This window comes from Canis lupus, chromosome 23 (genome assembly GCF_003254725.2).
Source record: "Canis lupus dingo isolate Sandy chromosome 23, ASM325472v2, whole genome shotgun sequence".
Lineage (NCBI taxonomy): Eukaryota > Metazoa > Chordata > Mammalia > Carnivora > Canidae > Canis > Canis lupus.
This window is the reverse complement of record NC_064265.1, coordinates 26735088-26752264: the sequence shown is the minus strand read 5'-3', so window position 1 is coordinate 26752264 and position 17177 is coordinate 26735088. Positions and strand designations below refer to the sequence as shown.

The 17177-nt window shown below is 45.2% G+C and overlaps 2 long non-coding RNA genes across 2 annotated transcripts; one reads left to right on the top strand and one right to left on the bottom strand.

The window, feature by feature from the left end:
• Nucleotides 1-262: 262 nt before the first annotated feature.
• LOC112661149 (uncharacterized) lies at nt 263-13827 on the top strand. Its single transcript, XR_003137456.3, has 3 exons — nt 263-633; nt 1247-1599; nt 8484-13827. It is a non-coding gene; the product is annotated as an uncharacterized LOC112661149 (long non-coding RNA).
• Nucleotides 6236-11628, bottom strand: LOC118352137 (uncharacterized). Its single transcript, XR_004808735.2, has 3 exons — nt 10956-11628; nt 10475-10606; nt 6236-8506 (listed from the first exon to the last, which is right to left on the bottom strand). It is a non-coding gene; the product is annotated as an uncharacterized LOC118352137 (long non-coding RNA).
• Nucleotides 13828-17177: the final 3350 nt, after the last annotated feature.

Genomic DNA, 17177 nt, shown 5'->3' with positions numbered 1-17177 from the left:
TTTATTAGATGTCCTTGTTACTCATGTTACTGTTAGTTGGTATTTCATTACCTTCCTCTGAACATATCTTAACTGAAACAGATATAATTACTAATGCCTGTGAGAATGGATGTGACCTGAGAGCGAGGGAGGAAGAGAAAGATGAAGCCTGGAGAAGCACCCATATTTAGGAGATGGAAGCTTTTCGCTAATTAAACTGAGCTTTTTAATAAAAAAGCTACAGAGGAAACTTGTTGTAATTATGAAAACATACCACACACAAACAGACACACCTACAACCTCCCTCCTTGAACCACATATTCCAGAGAGCATACGTTCCAAATGAAAGGTCAAAAAGGAGATGGGTTTCAGTTTGGAGCTCCAGGAGGGCAATTATTTCTCTAATGTGATTTGCTTCCTGTAGCTTTCCTGATCCCTCCAAATGAGATTGTTTGCTAAGCGAGGCGTCTCCTTCCTCTTTCACCCTTGGATGAATTAGGGAGCAAGAGGAATTGGTCAAGGCTCCTCACCATGATGGGCTGAGGAGCTGTGGGTGCTCCTTGTGGATAGTGGTCTGCCACTGGAGAGGCCACGGGCTGGAGCAAGGAGCTGACTCATAGGGTAGGGAGAACGTGGCCTGGATCTTTCACAGAGGTAAGCAGTGTCCGATTGCACTGGGGGGAGGAGGGGGAGGTTGTGACAAAGAAAGCCCTATCTATTCCACTGAGCAATTAATGCCATTATTTTTCTTCAAAAAGCATTTTCTCTTAAGCCATTGAGGATAATTTAGCCCCCATCTTGACAGAATGTACTAATGACTGCTAATGGATACATTCTTTTAATAAATGAAGAGGCACAAGAAAATTGCCTGATATTAAGCAGAGTCCCACGTGTCTTATCTGAGCCTATAATGGCCCTATCAAGTGACCTAAGTGAAAGAAATGTGACTCTTCAGGGGTTAAAGGAGTCTATTTTTCCTTAGTGCAATATAAATTCACTGCGAAGAGGAATAATAATTCATTGGTCTATCCTAAGAAATGGGTAAAAAGGGGGCCATATCTCAGGTTAAATGATGCATTTCCTACTGGTAGCAAAGAAAATATGAAATAGAACTCTGTGCACTGTGAATTTATATAAATAGCTTCTTATCTGGCAACAGAGCCTGAAACTCTTTTGGATCTCTGATCCTTGAAATTTTAGCCCAGAAGTCAAAGAGCCTGGTAATTTGTTGTTAATTTTGTCCATTCTTTTTTTCAATACCTTCCAGGGTGGTTTCTGCTCGTGGGTTTGGTTTGGTAATTTTAAACTCTATTCTTGGAAATGTTTCTCAAGATTCAAGTGATCCCTAGTACTCTACTTTTGGGGAACACTTCTTAAAATGTACAAAGAATTCCAACAAATCAATAAGAAAAAGACAAATAACCCAAAAGAAAAATGGACAAAAGAAATGAATCAGAAAATCAAAGAAGATGAAATGGCCAATAATCATATGAAAAGATGAATGATCTGTATCAGTCTTCTGCAACTTGCTGTTCTCAAAGCAACGCTATGATAGCTTCATCCATTCACGTTTTGTGTGTGGCAACATTCATTCTCACTGTTGTAATACTATTTCACTGGGTGAGTATTCTATAATTCTTTTTTTTTTAAGATTTTATTTATTTATTCATGAGAGACACAGAGAGAGAGAGAGAGAGAGAGGCAGAGGCACAGGCAGAGGGAGAAGCAGGCTCCATGCAGGGAGCCCAACGTGGGACTCAATCCCGGGTCTCCAGGATCATGCCCTGGGCTGAAGGCGGTGCTAAACCGCTGAGCCACCCAGGCTGCCCAGTATTCTATAATTTTATTCTCTATGTCAGCATGAGTCTATATAATGCTCAGAAACAGCTGCAAATCACATAGTAGATTGCAAAAAAAAAAAAAAAAAAAAAAAAAAAAAAACACTTGATAGAACTATTTTTAAAAAGCCAAGTAATGATAAAAACAAATGCCTTGGGGAAGGGGGAGATTGACATTGGGGATGGGATAAGAGGATATATCTGTTATCTATTGTTGAGTAATGAACCACATTACTCTGAAATGTGTGGCTTAAAACTGAAACTTAAGTGGCTTAAAACAAAAATCAATTATTGTTGACTCTCCAAGTCAACGCTTCAGGCAGGGTTCAGCAGGGCTGGCTTGTCTCCATTCCACAGAGAACCATCTGACTCTCTCCTGTGACTGCATTCAGCTGGGCTGGGCTGGAGGGTGGAGATGGCCTCACCTGCAAGGCGGCCATGCCTTGGACCTTTTCTTTTTGGCTTCTCTCTCCATGGGGTATCTCATCCTCCAGGTCTTCTTTTTTCACACAGTCTTTCTCTCCAGCATGGTAGCCTGGAGTTCTTGACAAGGACAAAGCACCCACATAATACTTGTGTAATTAAAACTTGATGGCAATTAAAATAATATATTACCTAATGAAGGAGTGCTCTGTGGCCCAATACTTTTTGGAAATGCTGTATACAGCATCCCCTCTTAGAGACTGATAATGAAAAAGGAAAGCTTGCTAGAGGTCATGAGAAGTCTTGCAATAAGCAAAGAAGAAAAGATCTTTGGTGATAGGAGCTGATAAGAAAAGGCAGAAGTGCTTCATCTTCTCTGTCCTTGGGGATATGACAAGGTTCGAGAAAGCTAGAAGGCTTGGGCCTGCCTTGGGAGAACCTCCTCATCCTCTGAACTCTCCTATTCCTGCCCCCTCCGGGGTACAGTGGAACCATGGGTGGCTCTTTCTGACTGCCAAGGCCTGCTGCACACACATAAGGCTCACAGAAGTGGCTTCGAGGTCAGAGTCCACGATGCTGCTCCTGGAATCAGGTCACCTAGGTCTCTGCTCCTTCCCCACTGCCCTGCCCTGGTCTTGAACAGCTCATCTTTCTGATGCTTACCTCTCATTTGCTTTAACTCCTCTGACCTGCTTTGGTCAATTATCCTGACCACTTTGTATATGTGGACCTTCCATTTGTCCCTTCTGCCTGGTGACCATAAGCTCCTAGGAGCTTTTCTCTCTTCCTTTCCTTTTATTTAATCTGGAAGTTAATCCATGCCAGTTTCAACAAACTCAAATAATACCCTGAAATGAAAGCCTCCCCTGGTCTGTTCCCATCCCACCGTCCCACTGTCAATGGCTGAGTTTATTTCCAGATGATTTTCTATTTACATAAACACAAATAAGCATGTGTGTGTGTGTGTGTATTTGAACAAAAGGAGCATGAATATGTTGCTATACTTCCACAATCTCTCTTCCCATTTACTATTGCATCATGTACATACAGTCTTTCCAAGTCAGTGCATATAACTCTTTAACAGCTGCAGTACTCCTAAGTACAGACCTTCCTTGATTTATTTAACCATGTCTCTCTCGATCAACATTTACGTTGCTCCTTATTTTCTGCCATTGTAACCAGTGTGGCAGTGATCCTCATTGTACACGAATCTTTGCACATTCATGCGAGTGTTCTGAGGAACAGGTTTCCAGAAGCAGCAGTGCTGGGTCTCTGGGTATGCCTGGCCTTCCCTGTCTAATTGCCCTTTTGACCCCAGTGTCCCAGAGACCTCGGCTGTCATCCACCTGCATGCCGGGACCATGCTACCGTTCACGCGTTCCAGGACCTGTCTTACCTGCTCCTCCTTGGAGAGCCAATCCCTCATGGCCTGCTCTCTGGAGCTTTGCCCTGGCAGCCTGAGTTGTTCTCATCGGTTGACAACTATGCCTTGATTCCTGCGCTTGCCACATTGTGTTATCACTATCTTCCTACTTGTCTAATTTCCCCACTGGACCAGAAATTTCCAGAGGCATCATTAGTGTCTGGCAAGGCACTTGGCACTAAGTGACTGAGTGAATTCATTAGTCAATTTAACTGAACTCGCACTATGCTAAACAGGAGCAATACCAAAGTCCCTGTTCTTGAGAGGGTGGAGCCACAGTAAACACATAATTGTAAATCATCAGCCAGAGACAATAAATGTCACGAAGAAAGGTGAGGTGGAGTCTGGCCTGGAGAATGGCCTTTGAGCAGAGACCTAAAGGAGGTAAAGGACTGTGCCTGTTGATTGTCTGGGAAGAACATTCCAGCCACGGATGTCTGAGTGACCACAGGAAGGACAGGTACAGGGCTCCTCACTCCCTGGTATGATAGGAGGATTCCCCTAAGGCTGATAATATCACAGCAAAGTTAACTCAGTTTGGGAACCTAACACTTATGTCCCAGTTTGGGTTCCCAAGAAGAAGCCTCTGAGATTGGTGTGTAGGAGGTTTATGAGGGTAAAGGAAGGGATTTGTGAGGGAAGAGAGACAGTGAGATCGGACAGAAGGAAAAGTCTCAGAGGGGGTGTCCATCAACCCTTGAAAGTTCTTTTTCTTTCTTTCTTTTTTTTTTAAGACTTTATTTATTCATGAGAGACACAAAGAGAGACGCAGAGATATAGGCAGAGGGAGAAGCAGCCTCCCTGTGGGGACCCCAATGTAGGACTTGATCCCAGGACCGCAGGATCATGACCTGAGTCAAAGCAGATGCTCAACCACTGAGCCACCCAGGTGCCCCAACCCTTGGGAGTTCTGAATTCAACTGACCACTCAGGGTGGTCCCCAATTGGAGTGAGGGGGCCTGACCTCCTTGCCTTGTCTCCATCAGCCACGAGGTATCAGGTACCATGGGAAGGGGTCCAGCCTTGGGCTCACTGATGCTTTTTAGCCTTCGCCAGCTCCAGAGAGGGTCCCAGCTGAAGGGCTGTCTGCCAGCAGCATTCCCAGCAGCTGAGAGGGCGAACCCTTTGCTCTTGGAGAAGGTGCTGGGTGGGCCAGCCTAGAGCTTATCACAGGTGAGCTAGGTGGCCTTTGCAGAGAAAATGAGAGGAGAAGTTGATTTCCTGGGCCTGATGGCCCAGTCCTTTCTCTTCCCCAGCTCTGCCCAAGGTTGCTGATACCCACAGGCTGAGTCTCTCAAGCTTCTGTAGGAGCTCCTCGAGCTCCCTGCTAGCTCTTTCTGGCCAGGCCAGCGGGAGCCACGGGTCAGACATTAAAAGGAGGAGAACAGGAGGAGGGCAGGTGTTTTTTCCCTTCCCTCTCTGCCTTGGCAGGATCTCAGTGAGCAGCTCTGTCTCCTGGCTCTACCTCCCCTGTTCAGGTCCCCAGTGTTTCCTGCCTCATGCAGAGAACCTAAATCCCTGGGTTCTGGTACTGTGGTAAACACAAAATGGTCAAATCTCCTTCATGGAAGGACTGGCTGCCCCCACAGCAGGGGGTGCAGCCCGCAGGCTTTCAAGCATCAGCTCCTGCAGGGTGGGCCTGGCTGGAGGTCATGCCTCTCTCCAAAGCAGCCCACAGCTGGGGACTGAGGGGGTGGGGCAGTAAATGCCTCCTCATGTTGACTCCATGGAGACACCCTAGAGGGCCGCCCTCCAGGCTTGGCCGAGCCTTAGTCTACAAGGCGGTGTGCCTTCTTCCTCTGATGTCCGGCTGCTTCTGCTTCCCTTCCCTGGGGGTTGACCCCTGGTTAAGTGTCCTACACCCCAAACTATGCTTAAGTCTGCTTTTGGTGAACCCGACCTACAACACCACTTCTTCCCCCTGTCCTTCCTGCCTTGAAGTGGCTTCCTGTGGTGCTAATCTCTGGGGGGCCCCACCATGCACTGATTGGACGCTCAGATTTTCCATTGCCTATGTAACCAATCCACTGCATTATATCCCCGTCTGCTTAGATACTTATATTGAATTCAGTTTTTCTGGTTAGACCCTGCCCGGTATACTGAGTGAGTTTCACATGTAAATTTAAGTTTGTATTCTGGCCTCCTCTCTTTAGCAATTGTGTTTTAAAGGGCCCCCTAAGTCACCCCAAAATATTTAAAAATACAGTCCTTTCCTTGGTCTCAGGACCACCTGTCAGTTGGAGACTTGTGACACTGGGCCCTTTGACAGAAAGAAAGGACAGAGCTAACCATGAAGGTGTAGCATCAGCAAGTAAAACCAGCCAACAGCAGGTGAACCATAGCCCCCGTGGTACTCAGACGCGGTGGCCCAGCACTCTTCCACATAACCACCTGTTCTCAGCTGTCACCTGTCACTCCCCCTGAGTATAGACATACAGATCTCCCTCATGTTATGATGGGGTTATGTCAGGACATCATAAGCTGAAAATATTGTAAATTGAAAATGCATCTAATACACATAACCTCATAGCTTAGCCTAGCCTAATTTAAACATGCTCAGAATACTTAATTAGCCTATAGTTGGACAAAATCATGTAACTCAAAGCCTATTTGATAGCAAAGTGTTGAATATCTCATGTAATTTATTGAATACTGTACCGAGAGGGAAAAACAGAACAGTTGTAAGGGTATTGGTTGTGTACCTGGTGATCGTGTGGCTGCCTGGGAGCTGCAGCTTGCTGCCTCTGCCCAGGCATCATGAGCAAGGACCGGATCGCATATCACTAGCCCAGAGTAGATCAAACTTCAGAATTCAAAGTGCTGTTTCTACTGAATGCACATTGCTTTGGCACCATCATAAAATTGAAAAATCTAAGTTGATCCATCGTAAGTCAGAGACCATCATTATGAGGCACCAGTGATCTCTGAGCTGGGCTCTGGCTTCTTTGTACTGGCCTCTCTCCTCCACCCCTACTGTCGATGTGTCTGGCCCTGATGTTGGCTGGTGTCTCTGGTCCATACTTCCTGGCTCTCTCCTAAGGACCAGGCTGGGACTGGGGTGAAGCCAGCAAGGGCCTAGGGCGCACAACCTCTGACAGAGGCCCTGACAGGCTTGTGCACCTTGTGGGTGGGCAGCTGTCTTTGGAGCGGTAAGGTGGGAAGCTGGCACTGAGCCTGGTCAGAGGCTGGGAGTAGAGGGGGAGCTCCTGTATCAGCCAGAACACAATCAGAAGACAGAGATTACATCCATTTGTTTTTACAAGAGAGGACTTGATTGACATAATTGTTAATTAGGTAGTTGAAAAGGCAAGCTCTCTAAGGTATTGTGGAGGTAGCAACTATAGGAAGCAGCCACCACTCCTCGGGCTGGGGGACTCGAAGAAGAAATTGATATTATTAAAAGTTGGAACTCAAAGGAGGTCCTGGGGACTGGGACCCCCAACCTCTGAGAAGTGGGTGCTACTCAGCGCATGCTGGTGTTTCTGAGGGGACCCCTGAGGTTGGCTGTACAGTGTTAAAGAAGTTGCAAGCTGTATTCAGCTGTTGCCACAGGACCTGACTCAGCTGGGGCGATGCTTGTAGGAACAGGAAACTAAAGGGGAAACAACCTTGAGGGAACAAGTCTTTGCCTCTTCCGTCAGCCTTGCAAGCGCCCTCTAGCGACCCCTCTTGGCAGAACCTGGCAAGGAGCCGCTGACAAAGCAGAACTTGAGTCTGTGAAGTCCCAGGGTCTTGGTCACAAAGCTGAGTACAGAAGAGTAGGTTTGAAGTCAAAGATCAAGAGCTCTGAATAACTGGCATACCTTCCCAAAGAGTTCATTAACACCCAGGGAGTCAGGGAAAGAAGTGGTCTGTGACCCGGCTGGCACAAGCTGACCCACAAATATAAGTCAAAGGGAGAAGAAAGACACCATTTGGGGTCCAGACAGTGACTGGAGATTCAGTTTGCAAACAGGAGTCAGCAGGTCTGAGTGATAATATCAAGTTTTCCAGATTGTTCAGTGACAGGCAGGAATGCCGCTAGAGCTACAAGAATTTGGCAATATTGATGCAGTAAACCACCAGTTTCTACATCTTTCTTCCTATCTGGTCCCCAACCACCACACACATACACACACACATATACACACACGGGCGTGCATTGTAGATTCCTCATTCGTTGCTGTGTCTGCGCCGTAGAATACAATGAATGGTTATACTTCCAACCACTTCTCTCAGTGACATACCTATCACATAGTATTTTTCTAATTTTAAATAAATTCTTTGCCCAATGTAGGGGTTGAACTCATGACCCTGGGATCAAGAGTCTCATGCTCTACTGACTAAGCCAGACAGGCACCCCATAGGTACAGTCTTGAATAAGTGACTATATTTACTATCTGTTGCTGCATAACAAATTACCCCCAAATCTAGCAGGATTAAACAACCAACATTTATTATTACTAAGTTAATAATAACCATAATTATTATTGTCTCTCACTTCCTGTGGAGTAGTTTGCATTGTGGTTCAGAGCTTCTCACAAGGTCGCAGTAAGGAGACCATCAGGGCTGCCTGCCCCTCAAAGCTCAGCTTGGGGAGGATCCTCTTCTGAGCCCACTTGTGTGGCTGTTGGCAAGTGTCAGGTTCTTGCTGGCTATTAGCCAGAGGCCTGTCTTGGTTTCTTGCCGTGTGGGCCTCTCCATAGGGCAGCTGGATTTTCCCAGAGCGAGCAAGCCAGAGAGCAGGGGAGCATGAGAGATGGCCAGAAGGGCAGAAGTCAGAGGCATTTTCCTAATCTCAGAAGTGACATCCATCACTTTTGTTGTGTTCCATTTTTCAGGAGCAAGTCAGGTCCCGTCTGCCCTGGAAGGGATGACACGAAGGGACTCGATCCCAGGACCCTGGGATCACGACCTGAGCCAAAGGATCAACCACTGAGCCACCCAGGCACCCACGGAGTCTCCTGTTTTAATCAAATTCCACTTATAACAGAGGTAGTGGAAGGCATATATAACGATACATGTTCAGTATTGTGGCATCAGTTAGGCATCCACGATAGAAGGCGCACCAAATGACTGTAATTAGTATTCCTTCTACATAGCCAAACCCATTTAACTTTGCTGATTTGTTTAGGTCCCAGGTGCCTTTCATCAGCTTCCATGTTGATAGTTTACCCACCCCCCTCCCCCCATCCCCAAACCACCTACCACTTAATTATCACCCCACATGCAAACTCTGACACTCCCTGAAACTAACAAAGATCCTAGATCTGCCCATGCAATAGTCGGGGGTTACTCGCTGCCTCCTGAGCAGCAACAGGCTTTGGTAGCAACAATGAGATCCACAGGCTATGAACTGAATTTCTCAGGGCAGGTGCTGCCATAGTAGAGAGTTTGGTGAGAACAGCTCAAACCCTCCAACACTTCAGCATCGTCTACCTGAATTAAGGCAGGCTGCCTCCATCTCTCCTCTTATTGGCTGCATATTGCTTGGGTGACTTTAGCAGGGAATGAAGTCTTCAGACATTTGATGACCACAAAACAAAAACAAAAACAAAAAAACCACATGCCAATTGAGGCAAGAGAACATACTGGTACTGAATGAGCTTCAGTCTTTTGGGAACTGTTGTCAGATTCTTTCTTGTATTGGTGGAGAAGAAGGAGGAAGAAGGTGTGCCAGAAGAGGAGGAAAGGGAAAAGAAAATGCTAGGGGGAGGGACTGATGGGCTACAGATTTATAAGGCAGGGTTCACCGGTAAAATGGAGGACATCCAGTTAAATTAGAATGTCAGATTAAAAGAATGGAAAATAAAACTTTAAAGTATGAGGCTATCTCATGTAATACTTGGGATAGACTTACACTAAAAAATATTTCTTTTGTTTTTATCTGAAATTTAAATTTCACTGAGCATCCTCTAATTTTATTTGCTAAATCTGGCAACCCTACTACAAGATCAATCTCTCCCCTTTTGTCTCCGAACCTATCATCATTTCTCAGGGTCATACTGCTGTGGGGCAAAAGGGACTTCCTTGCCCTTTCCAGTGGCCATGATCTGGTGTTAATATTGCTGTCTCCTGCTGCTCTCGGCCCCCTGTCCCTAGTCCCCCAGGCAGCTGCAGGAACAGCATGTCGCAGGAGATGCCACAGGCTCATCTGAGGTCCCTCTGCTCCTCTCTGGAAGGCTCCACAGCACTTGGCCCCCACCACTCCAAGTCTCCCAACATGAGTGCGTGTAAATCCAGCATGACAGGTTTTAAGAGAACAAGGGAACTCTGGGTATCAGTTTAAATGTGGGCAAAACATTTCTTGCTGAGCAGTTCATGTTAAAAGGGATTTAGTTTGCCCCTTGGTGAACAGCCCCGGAGGGGAGCTGGAAATCTACTCCAGAAGGGCTTCTTCCAAATTTTCCCTTTCAGGTTTCACAGCACAATGGCTCCTATTTTAGTGGCCAAGGTTCTTTTGTTGTTGTTTTTTTTTAATTGTTTTAAATTTTTTATTAACAAAGCAGAAGGAACCACAAGAAATATTCACGTTTTCATTGTGGAAGAGGAAAACAAAATTCAGGTCTCCAAGGTTTCTAAGAAAACAGCAAAAATCAGGATCTGTTAAATGCTAATCTGTCCCTCCAGTGTGCTGTTCATCCTTCTCTCCCACTGCAGAGTGGGGGAGACAGTGGCCTGATGCTGGGAGAAAGCTCCTCGCCAGTTGTCCAAACAATGGAAATTTCCTGGATTCTTTGCTGCAGTTTTTCAATGTTAATGGACATATGCTGACTTTTTTAAAGCTAGCTGTTACTAGGGGCAAAAAGAAGGACAAGAGAAAAATGCTTACCTTCAGACTCTCTAATGTAGGCGAAAAAGTCTTCCTAAAGAAATGAACAACGATGACAAACATGCTCACGCTGCGCTTCATCAATCTGGATCCTGTTCTTGCACAGCAGGTTACTAGGTCCCACGTGGGAGACTAAGACAGGAAGGACAGAAGGAACAAGATAGCATCTCATCATCAGAACTGGGGTCCAGGGTGGTGCCAAATAGTTCCTGCTGCCTGGCTAAGCTTATCTCTCACCCCTTTCTTCTTCCCCTCCTCTGCTCCAGCACCCTTTGCTACTTGTTATTCTCTGACTTCTCAAGCTGTTTCTCCTCTCTGTCCCTTCTGTTCCACCATTCCCATTTCCCTGTTCATTGACATTCAACTTGGGAAATGCCTCCTCTGGGCAGCGCCTGACCCTGACCCTCCCAGGTTGTGTTAGATATCCTACCAGTGTGCTCCTCTGCCCAGCTCCATCACTGCATGAATCTCAAGGTAATACCTGTTGGTTTGGGTCTTAGCCTCCTTTGTGGTGTCTGAACACCTTGAGGTCAGACATTGTGTCTTGTTCATCTTTGTAGACCCTTGTCCAGCAAGGGATCTGTTCCACACCAGGCAGGTAGGTGCTCAGTGGAGGGCTGGATGGACAATGATCTTGAAATACTTGATAATGAGTTCCAGGGTTGACTGGATTGTCACTTGATTGTGACAATCATAATGTGGGTGCAGGCACTATTCAAGATTGCTAAAGGCCTGTTGGATGTAACACATTTACGCAGGTTAAGGATGCCCCTGACTAAAATGTCCCCTTGCATTGTTTCTGGCTGGAATACTGTCAGTCCTCTCTGATGACCCCAGGCTTTTCATGAGGAGATAAAATTGGCCGTCAGTACATACTTGTTCTTTAAGAAAAATGTGCAGATAATCACAATCTTTCTTTTTTCTTTCATTTAAGCCAAAAAGTAAGTAAAATCAGCAGCGAAGTTGCACATGATAAAAAAGAAAACTTTTTTGGTGGTATGAAGGTGAGGTGCCAACTATATGCCATGGTTTATTCATTGATTTATTCAAATTTACTGAGCACCTGCTATATGCTGGGCAATGTTTTAGGGGCTCCAGACACAGCAGTGAACAAGATAAATGAGATCCTTTCCTCTTGGAGTTCACCTTCTGTGGATGAGAAAGAGATAATAAACTAATAAACACATAAGAAAACATCTGATCATAGTAAGTGCTACTCAAAGAATGAAATCAGAGGGATGGACTAGACTGGGTGGTGGGGAAGGCCTTTGCCAGGAGGTTACATTGACGCTGACACCTGACAACAAAAGTATGAGAGTAAAGAGAAACTCCAGAAGACATCATGCAAAGGATCTCCAAGGTAGGAATAGATGCATTTGGATGGTATTTATGTGCTTACCTGTTGATCATCTGTCTCCCCCACTGAGCTGCAACCTCCATGACAGGAGGGACTGTATCTATTCTATCTACCAACATATGCTCAGCACAATGCCTGCCTGGCATATAGGACATTCATAATATATATTATCGAATAATGAGTGAACCACAGCCCACCATTCTTTCTGCCTCAGGTCAGGGTGGTTCCTGCAGGTATGGGCCATGGGGCCCCAGCTTGGGAGAGCAGAGCAAAGCAGAAGCCAGTTGCCTTGTCTGTCTTGCAGTGAGAGAGGGCTCAGGGACTCAGGCACAGGGTGAGTGGTTATCGTATCCCAGCCACTCTTTGGAGGCCTGTTCAGTCTGCTTATTTGCCATGCTTATGGGAATTTGAGACCAGACTTGGCTGATTTCATTCTTATCGCTCAGCTTCACAATAATTTCTGGGCAAAAGGAAGCTTCTAATTACGAGTTCAGATCCCCCGGAAGCCATATGCCAAGCCATATATGTGGGAAAATACCCAGCTGCCTTCTTGGATGTAAGGATGATAATAGCTAACTGACAGGCTGATCTGGGCCTGCCAGGCCTTTAACTCAAACAAAACAACAGCCACAACAACTACAAAAGTCCTGCAGCAGCTGCTGGTTCCAGGGACTGGAGTTATTCAGGAGCCTGACTCCCACCAGCTACCTTGCATCTTTCTTGGGATAGTTAAGGTCTTTGAAGATTCTGGGCCAATTTCATTCTCTATCAAATATCTTACATTCTTCCCAAATTTCACATCAAATGCATATTGCTCTTGCTCTAAAACATTTGAAAGGGTTTTGTCTCAGTTAGCTAATGCTGTGTAACAAATCACCTAAAAATTTAGTGGCTTAAAACAACAATGTATCACCATTCAGGGATGGTTCTCCTCCAAGTAGGGTTAGCTAGAACAGCGGGTAACTGTAATTGTCCGAATGCTTGAGCAGTTGCTCAGCTGAGGATGAAATGTCTGGAATGCCTGGGCATTTGGAGTCAGGTGGAGCTTGACTGGGAGTTCAGTTGGGGCTATCAGTTGGGGGCCTTGGTTCTTCCTGTGGGCCTCTCCGTGTGGCTGCTTGGACTGCCTTCTAGCATGGTGGTTGAGTTCCAGGGAGGACTGTTCCAAGAGTAAGCTTTCCAGGAGGGAGGAAGCAGAAGCTGCCAGATCAATTAAAGTCTAGTCTTGGAATTGGCATAGCATTCCTTCTACATTTTTTTTTTTTTTTACTCAAAGCAGTGACAGGCCCAGCCGATTGTTAATGCAGGAGGGAATTACATCAGGCATAAATATGGGGAGATATGTTCGTCTGGGTCACCAAATGATAATTTACCATAAGTCTCAAAATACTTATTATTGTGGCTCTCAAAAACATTAAACAGAAATACCACATGATCCAGCAATTCCACTCCTGGGTATATACACCTAAAAGAATTGAAATCAGGGACATAAATATTTGCACACTCAGCTGCATAGCCAAATGGTGGAAACAACCCAGATGCCCATCAACGGATGAATATATAAACAAAATATGGTATATACATACAGTGGAATATTATTTAGTCTAAAAGATACGTGAAATTCTGATACATGCTATGACATTAACCTAGAGGACATCACGCTAAGTGAAATAAGACAAATATTGTATGATTCTACTTACATGCTATAACTGATAGTTAAATTCAAATTCAAATGTGTTAGCTAACAAATTCACAGAGACAGAATGTAGAATTGTGCTTACCATAGGCTAGGGAGAGGCAGGTACAAAGAATTATTGTTTAATGGGAATGGAGTTTTAGTTTGGGAAGATGAAAATGTTCTGGAGATGGGAGTTCTATTTTGATGGTTGCAAAATAGTATGAATGTTATTGTGCCTTCACCGTACATTAAAAAAATGGTTAAAATGGTACATTTTACATTCTGTATATTTTACCATAATAAAAATTATTATTTTGAGTTTTGTAGAAATGAAATATTCATTTTATATTTTTGGTATCTATCATATTTGCAACTGTGTAAGAGTTGGGTTGAGCTGCAGCTTTTTGCTATTCAGTGTGGTTCATGGACTGGAAGCTTTGGTATCACCTGTGAGCTTGTTAGAAATGCAGAGTCACAGGCCCCATCCCAGACCTACTGAATCCAAATGTGAGTTCAAACAAGATCCCCAGTGGTTTCATATGCTCATTAACATTTGAGAAACACTGAATTACTTTACATAATGTTATGTTTTGTAGACATTTAATTATTTATTGACTTCGATCATATAATTTTCTGCTTTGCTATTTGGAATCATTACACGTATTTTTAAGCCCTCAAAACTTTTCATAGGGTTTTAAAATGACACCATGCCTAGGGGGCCTAGGAGATGAACTTGGCTGACTTTGCATGCGGTCACATCCCTTTGTCTGCATCCCTGACTTTCCCCGCTGTATGTACCGTTCTTCAGGTTCTCTACATGGGTTTCTTTGAGCTGTGACTAGGATGACTTCCTAGGCTTTCAGAACCACAGTCTATGGCCAAGGGACCTGTCCTCAAAGCAGCCCAGCCCTCTAGAATAATACATTCCACACAGGGTTCACCTAGCCAGGGAGGAGAATCAACCTTGCCGACTCCAAATTACTAAATGAGCAGGTCAACCTTAAAACTTCCTACTGAGTAAGTAACCTCAGCCTAGCCCCATTCAAAAAAAAAAATATTAACTGAAATACAATATACAATATACAAAAAGTACACACATGTTTATAACTCAATACATTTTCATACACTGTCAGCTTTCTTATAACCAACCCACAGGTCGAGGAATAGAACATGACCGCATCCAGGAAACCCTTCTGGTCACTACTGCCCCTCTCACCCAAAGTTCACAGCTCTTTGGACTAATAGCATAGATTACTTTCACCAATTTTTGTTCTTTCTGTAAACAGAATGACACAGTACATTGTCTTTTGTTTCTAGCTCAACTTTACGCTTCTGAGATTCATCCACATTGTTGCATGTGGCTGCAGTTTGTATTCTCATTGCTGTATCATGATCCATTGTGTGAATTCCCCCAATTTAAAAAAGTCATGATATTGTTGATGGGCCTGTGGGCAGTTTCCAGTAGGAGGCTACAATGATAGTACAATCCCGTATTTTTTGGGCGCAGTACTCAGTGCATTTCCGTGGGAACTACCCGGGAGTGGAATTGCTGGGTCTGGGCGTGTGGCTCTGTTTAGATTTAGTGACACTGCCAAGCAGTTTTCTAAACTGTTAGCCCTATCCTTTTTTTTTTTTTTTCCTATCCTTAATCTAAAAATGAATTTCCTGCCCCCATTCCATCCCTTCTAACCGTTGTGACAATTCTTGAACATGACGTTATTTCTCCAACACAAGATTTACCAATTCCTACCAAAACATTGGTGCTCACATTTCTAAATAAATAAATGCGTCCATGAAATCCTCAGCAGTGGCAAAACGAAAAAGCCAAGACTCGGATGACAGCTATAATGTCGAGATGCTAAGGCGTTTTCTCTTTGTTGCTGAGAGGGGGCCGGGAACCTTTGCAAAAGCTGCTGCCAATCAGGCTTGCGGATCTTTGCAGCGCTAATTAACAGCACTTGGGCAAGCAGGGGGGGCGGGGCCGGCACTGCGAAGCGAATTGAGCCATCCCCGGGCTTACGACTAATTATAAGCACAAAGAGCGCTTAAAGACCATGATTTAAAGAAAAAAAAATCCCAAAACCAGACAAAAAAAACCTCTTCAAAATTCTAATACCAGCATGCTTGTGATTGCAGGGCTTGGGGGCAGGGGTGCCAGCAAAAATCTCCTACCGCGGACGAAATCACACAGCACAGCCCCAAAGTCGAGCAGCCGTGCTCCCAAGCGCCGCCGCGGAAGGGCTTCCTTTGTGTCCTCCCTCAGTTGGGAGAGGGTGTCCCGCATCTCCAGGGGCGCCCTGGCCCTGGCATGTTAAACCTGGTATTCCCGGTTGTCACTAGGCTCGGGAGAGCAGACTGGGGTAATCCAGGCCCCTGCGGGCGTGAGGGGGGTGGGGGCGTATGCGCAAGCTCTGATCCCCTTTAGCTACAAACAGCTAATAATCCATAAGATATGCAAATCAGGCCCCAATTAATAGCACTTATTAACATCTCCTGGAACAGTGCAAGAGGAAGCTGAATGTTGGCCAGGGAGGAAAGCAACCCTTCTGCACCTCATTGCCAAAGCTTGTCTGTTCAGGCGAAAGCCCTGGGCTTGTTGGGAGGGAAGAAGAAAGCTGAAACAGGAAGGCTGCTTTGGTGCCCTCGGGTCTTAGGGGAGAGTGTCCTCACAGTTCAGACATGTGCAGTGATTTGATGTGAGGCTGAGGAATCAGCCGTGACCACATCCCCCCACCCCCACCCCTGCTTCTCCTTCCCTTCGGGGCACCGCCAGGCCCACCCTATCCAGTTCTGCAGGATACAGGCCTCCCACCAGCCTCTGAGAAGAGATCAGGACAATCAAAGAACCCCCAAAAAATGGAGGAGGGGGGCTAGGCTGGCAGTGCAGTGGGGGAGGGGCGAAAGGAAAAGAAACAATACTTAAAAGGGTGGTGGGCAGCTGTTTGCATGAACAGTCTCACACATTCCAGAGCAGGAGGTCTTTTTTTTTTTAATATATTTTTTTATTGGAGTTCAATCTGCCAACATATAACATAACACCCAGTGCTCATCCTGCCAAGTGCTCCCCTCAGTGCCTGTCACCCAGTCACCTCAACCCCCGCCCACCCCTTCCACTACCCCGTGTTCATTTCCCAGAGTTAGGTGTCTCTCATGTTTTGTCACCTTCACTGATATTTTCACTCATTTTCTCTCCTTTCCCCTTTATTCCCTTTCACTATTTTTTATATTCCCCACATGAATGAGACCATATAATGTTTGTCCTTCTCTGATTGACTTATTTCACTCAGCATCATACCCTCCAGTTCCATCCTCTTAATCTCACCTGATCCGTGCATCCTTTTGGCAATCTAGTGAAGCCTCTGGACCTCCCTGCAGAAGAAAAATTTAAATGCATAAAAATAGTACAACTATGTTATTAAAGCACAACTATCAAGATATTTAAAAGAGAATATGTGCTTCTCTGCTAGCATGCAACCAAGACCTAGTAGCAGATCCACTGACTATGATAGTTTCAAAGCAGTGATGAGCATTAGCAATAATTTAAGTTAGCTACAACGATGTTAAAATAATATAAAACTGTCTTTGATTTTGCTTAGTGACAGTCACAGGTGCTGCTAACGTTCCTATGATGGGTTACCTGCCCCCAGAGTTGAAGGAAATGTGAAATT